A 6,000-nucleotide genomic window follows, 5' to 3' on the forward strand; every position below is an offset into this window, starting at 1 on the left:
AGCCACTGCTCTAAAACAGCCATAAAACAGCCAGACTACGGTTTGCAACTACACATTTGGACAAAGATCGTACTTTTTGGAGAAATGTCCTCTGGTCTGATGAAACAAAAATAGAACTGTTTGGCCATAAGGACCATCGTTATGTTTGGAGGAAAAAGGAGTGAGGCTTGCAAGTCGAAGAAAACCATCCTAACTGTGAAGCACGGGGGTGGCAGCATCATGTTGTGGGGATGCTTTGCTGCAGGAGGGACTGGTGCACTTCACAAAACAGATGGCACCATGAGGGAGGAAAATGATGTGGATATATTGAAGCAACATCTCAAGACATCAGTCAGGAAGTTAAAGCTTGGTCGCAAATGGGTCTTCCAAATGGACAAACCCCAAGCATACTTCCAAAGTTGGCTTAAGGACAACAAAGTCAAGGTATTGGAGTGGCCATCACAAAGCCCTGACCTCAACTCTATAGAAAATATGTGGGCAGAACTGAAAAAACGTGTGCGATCAAGGAGTCCTACAAACCTGACTCAGTTACACCAGCTCTGTCAGGAGGGATGGGCCAAAATTCACCCAACTTTTTGTGGGAAGCTTGTTGAAGGCTACCCGAAACGTTTGACCCAAGTTAAACAATTTAAAGGCAATGCTACCAAATAATAATTGAGTGTATGTAAACTTCTGACCACTGGGAATGTGATGAATAAAACAAAAGCTGAAATAAATCATTCTCTCTACTATTATTCTGACATTTCACATTCTTAAAATAAAGTGGTGATCGTAACTGACCTAAGACAGGGAATTTTTACTAGGAGTAAATGTCAGGAATTGTGAAAAACTGAGTTTAAATGTATTTTGCTAAGGTGTATGTTAACTTCTCTCTCTCTCTCTCTCTCTCTCTCTCTCTCTCTCTCTCTCTCTCTCTCTCTCTCTCTCTCTCTCTTTCTCTCTCTCTCTCTCTATATATATATATATATATATATATATATATTTACTGTATATATTTACTGTATATAATGTTGTCCTTTAGTGAACATTCTTTCTGGGTTGTTGTAGCTAAAATGCTTTTGTGTTTGAGTGTTGATTAGTGACTAGTGAAAGTTAGACTGGGACTTTAACATACCTTGAACTACTGAGACAAAGTCAGAATGCATTTGGTTTGATGTCTTTTAAAACAGACCGACACTGTTCATGTAAAAAAAAAAATGAATATCTATTTCCTCAAATGCTTAAGTGTAATTGTACTTTACCTTAACATGTACAAATCATGTTCTGTCAGCCTTCTGTAACACACAACCAACAAGAGCCCAAAGCCTCTCCGTTAACTTTGTAGTGTTTTTCTCTCTAACCCCAGATGGCTCTGAATTGCATTGCCAGTTCTCCTGTGCCTTAGATTCTCTGGTGTTACTGAATCCCAAACGGCATCCTATTCATGATACAGGGCACTGCTTTGACCAGGCCTTGGTCAAAAGCAGTGCACTATATAGGGAATATGGGTGCCCATTGGGACGCGATCTGTGTCTCAGTGTCAGCAGACTGGAGCTGCACTCCTTGTCCCCTCAGATACTTCTATTGATTCAGCTGTCATTGAATTACACACTCAACAACTCGCCTGTACATAGCTTCTGTCAAATACAGAGTTATGGACCCGCTGTTATCTCTCTGGACTCCTTTAAACTCTCCGTAAAGAGAGAGAGAGAGAGAAGATTCCTCTCAGAGGAAGGATGTACACTTTCCATACTCTGTATATGCTGCAACATATTTCAACATTACTCATAAATCAAATCAAAATCAAATACATTTTGACCAAAATAATATCCCTTAGTTTTGATTAAACTGGTAGTGGATGACATACGGTCTTTTTGTGGTGTGTAACATATCATTATTATATACATTATTAGATAATCAGCTCAAAATTTGTAGTTATTATGTGATTTCTGTCACATTTAACATGTCAACTTAGGTGACATTAAAATGTCAATGGTTTAAAAAAATTTAAAAAAGATTTAAAAAAAAACTACTGTAATAACATCACGTTGTATTAAACAATGAGTAAATATTTTTCCTCCGTACAGAGGTAAATCTCTAATTAACTTGGTGCAACATGAAAAGCTTGAAGTGGCATAATGGTTGAGAGGACAGCAAATGATGAGCGTTTTGAGTTTTTCTTATCCATGTCCTCTGTCATAATTGATATACTTACTGTCATACAGTGATATGCCAGAGAGGGATGACAGTATAATTAGGAAACAGGATCAAAGGTTTTAAGCTAAAATGGAAATTATGAAAACGTAATTGTCATTAAAAACAGTAATCTGTGGTGCATTACTGGGTGTTTTAATAAACACTTTGATATATTTGAAGTGTCGAAATGTTTCGCCATTCAACTCTAATTGATGATAACTATTCGTTAGCCTGTATCCCAAATTGCACCCTATTCCATCTAAGTTATGCACTACATACGGAATAGGGTGATAATTTGTGATGCCGTTTTAGTCATTTCAAATATTGAGGTGGCGTTCCTGTAAAACGATGGACAAAAAGCCAAAGGATTATGTAGGTTGACACATCTTGACATATGGACTTTAGGTTAATAGTATACAGTTACTATTCTAGGGATGATTCTTCATGCTTCCAAGTGAGGGCTCCCGTGTGGCGCAGTGCAAGAGGTGTCACTACAGTCCCTGGTTTGAAATCCAGGCTGAAGTACATCCGGCTGTGATTGGGAGACCCATAGGGTGGTGCACGATTGGCCCAGCGTTGTCTGGGTTTATAGTGTAAAATAGTGTAAACAATACTGAGCTATATTGTATTGTATGCAAAAAATAATAATAATTGAAACGTAATATTAATATAAATAACTAATACAATTGCTCAGAGAAAGAGATTTTTCTTTAACAATGTCATGGGTGTCGTAAGGAGTGGACCAAAATGCAGCGGGTAAAGTGCTCATCTTCTTATTTATTAAAGGATAAACACTTAAACAAAACAAACAACGAAAACAGTCCAATAAGGTTCACAGACTATACTGGAAACAACTACCCACAAAAAACAAGAGAAAACTAACCCACTTAAATATGGCCTCCAATTAGAGACAACGACAACCAGCTGCCTCTAATTGGAGGTCATTGAAAAACACAACATAGAAATAGAAAACTAGAATATACATAGAAATAGAAAATATAGAACATAAATTAAAAACCCCGAAACACACAAAACAAACACCCTCTGCCACACCCTGACCAGACTACAATAACAAATAACCCCTTTTTACTGGTCAGGACGTGACAGTACCCCCCCCCCCCCCCCCCAAAGGTGCAGACCCCAAATGCACCTCAAAACAAAAACCCCACAAAAATTAACCCCAATTAACTCCGTGCTACTCCCCCCCAACTACAGAGGTGGCTCTGGCTCCGGCCTTAGTCCCCATTCTAACCTGCCCACCCCCGCTGAAGGCTCAGGGCTGTAGACCACTGCTGAAGGCTCTGGGCTGAGGTGCGTCGCTGGAGACCTCGGGCTGAGGTGCATCTCTGCAGGCTCCGGACTGTGGGCCGTCTCTGCAGGCTCCGGACTGTGGGCCGTCTCTGCAGGCTCTGGACTGTGGGCCGTCTCTGCTGGCTCCGGACTGTGGGCCGTCTCTGCAGGCTCAGTACTGTGGGCCGTCTCTGCAGGCTCCGGACTGTGGGCCGTCTCTGCAGGCTCCGGACTGTGGGCCGTCTCTGCCGGTTCCGGACAGTGGGCCGTCTCTGCCGGTTCCGGACTGTGGGCCGTCTCTGTCGGTTCCGGACTGTGGGCTGTCTCTGTCGGTTCCGTACTGTGGGCCGTCTCTGTCGGTTCCAGACTGTAGGCCATCTCTGTCGTTTCCGGACTGTAGGACATCGCCGGAAGCACTGGACGGGGAACTGTCGCCGGAAGCTCTGGACGGGGAACTGTCGCCGGAAGCTCTGGACGGGGAACTGTCGCCGGAAGCTCTGGACTGGGACTGCGCACTGAAGGCCTGATGCGTGGAGCTGGCTTTGGAGGCGCCAGACTATTGACACGCACCTCAGGGCTAGTGTGAGGAGCAGGGACAGGACGTACTGGACTGGGCAGGTGCACTAGAGACCTGATGCTTGGGGCTGGCTTTGGGGGCGCCAGACAAGTGACACGCACCTCAGGGCTAGTGTGAGGAGCAGGAACAGGACGTACTGGCTTGGGCAGGCGCACTAGAGGCCTGATGCGTGGGGCTGGCTCTGGAGGCGGCAGAACAGTAACACGCACCACAGGGCTAGTGCGAGGAGCAGGAACAGGATACGCTGGATCTTGAAGATGCACTGGAGGTCTGGAGTGCACAGCCTGCACAACCCGTCCTGGCTGAGTTGTCACTGTAGCCCCGCACGGGCGGAGTGCTGGCACAGGGCGAACTGGGCTGTGCTGACGAATGATGGCTGCCGTGCGTATAGCAGGCGCAGGGTAGCCTGGGCCTAGGAGACGCACTGGTGGCCAGATATGCTGAGCAGGCATACTCCTTCCTGGCTGGATGCCCACTCTAGCATGGCACTTGTGGGGGGCTGGTTTCGACTGCACCGGACTGTGCGTGCGGATGGGCGAGACCGTGCGCACTTCCGCATAGCACGGCGCTCTCCACGCCAAACGCTCCCCATAATAAGCATGAGGAGTTGGCTCAGGTCTTTTGCCTGACTTACCCCAACCTCCCCCCCAAACAAAATTGGGGGGGGGCTGCCTCCTCACCTCCTGAAATGGAGGATATAATGCCTCATACCTCCATTGTTCTTTGCTGCCTCCAGTTCCTCCTTCGGTGAAAGCACATTTTGCAATATTCTGAGTAGATAGCCCGGCCATCACGGCTAGCTAATTTGACACCCACCAAGTTTGGCCCTCACCAAACTCAGATTTACTATAAGAAAAATTGGATTACCTTTGCTTTTCTTCGTCAGAATGCACTCCCAGGACTTCTACTTCAACAACAAATGTTGTTTTGGTTCAAAATAATCCATAGTTATATCCAAATAGCCCCGTTTTGTTCGTGCGTTCAAGTCACTATCCGAAGGGTGATACGCCGGCGCATTTCGTGACAACAAAATTCTAAATATTCCATTACCGTACTTCGAAGCATGTCAAACGCTGTTTAAAATAAATTTTTATGCGATTTTTCTCGTAAAATAGCGATAATATTCCAACCGCGCGAAGTTGTATTCATTCAAACACTGAAAGAAAAAAATGGAGTTGTCTCGTGCACGCGCGCCTCAGTGTCATTGTTCCCAGAAGGACCATTCACAAAAACCCCTGCTGTTTTTTGCCCAGAGACTGCAGAGCTCTCATTCCACTTTCTGGCGCCTTCCTAGAGCCAATGAAAGCCTTAGAAAATGTCACGTTACAGCAGAGATGCTGTATTTTTGATAGACATGCCCTAGAAGGACAAGAAATGGTCAGACAGGGCACTTCCTGTATAGAATCTTCTCAGGTTTTGGCCTGCCATATGAGTTCTGTTATACTCACAGACACCATTCAAACAGTTTTAGAAACTTTAGAGTGTTTTCTATCCAAATCTACTAATTATATGCATATTCTAGTTTCTGAGCAGGAGTAGTAACCAGATTAAATCGGGTACATTTTTTATCCGGCCGTGAAAATACTTTCCCCTATCCCAAATAGGTTATTAGGCTTATGTGCTTTGCTACAGGGAACATCTACAGCTTTTTTAACCTAGTTGCCTTGGAGATTCAAATCAGCAACCTTTTGATTACTGGCCCAATGCTCTTAACGACTAGGCTACCTGCAGCCTTGTGAGGAAAACAACACTGAGGACCTTTTTCTGAAATGTTTTAAGAGATTAGAGAACACATTAGGAGGGATCTTAGACCAGTCCTCCATACAGAATCTTTCCAGATCCTTGATATACTTTGTCTGAGCTTATGAACAGCACTCTTCAATTTAAACCAACAGGTTTTCAATGGGGTTAAAATCTGGAGACTGACATGGCCATTGCAAAATGTTAATTTTGTTTTT

The sequence above is a fragment of the Salmo salar genome, chromosome 21, assembly GCF_965601325.2.
Source record: "Salmo salar chromosome 21, fSalSal1, whole genome shotgun sequence".
Taxonomy (NCBI): Eukaryota; Metazoa; Chordata; class Actinopteri; order Salmoniformes; family Salmonidae; genus Salmo; species Salmo salar.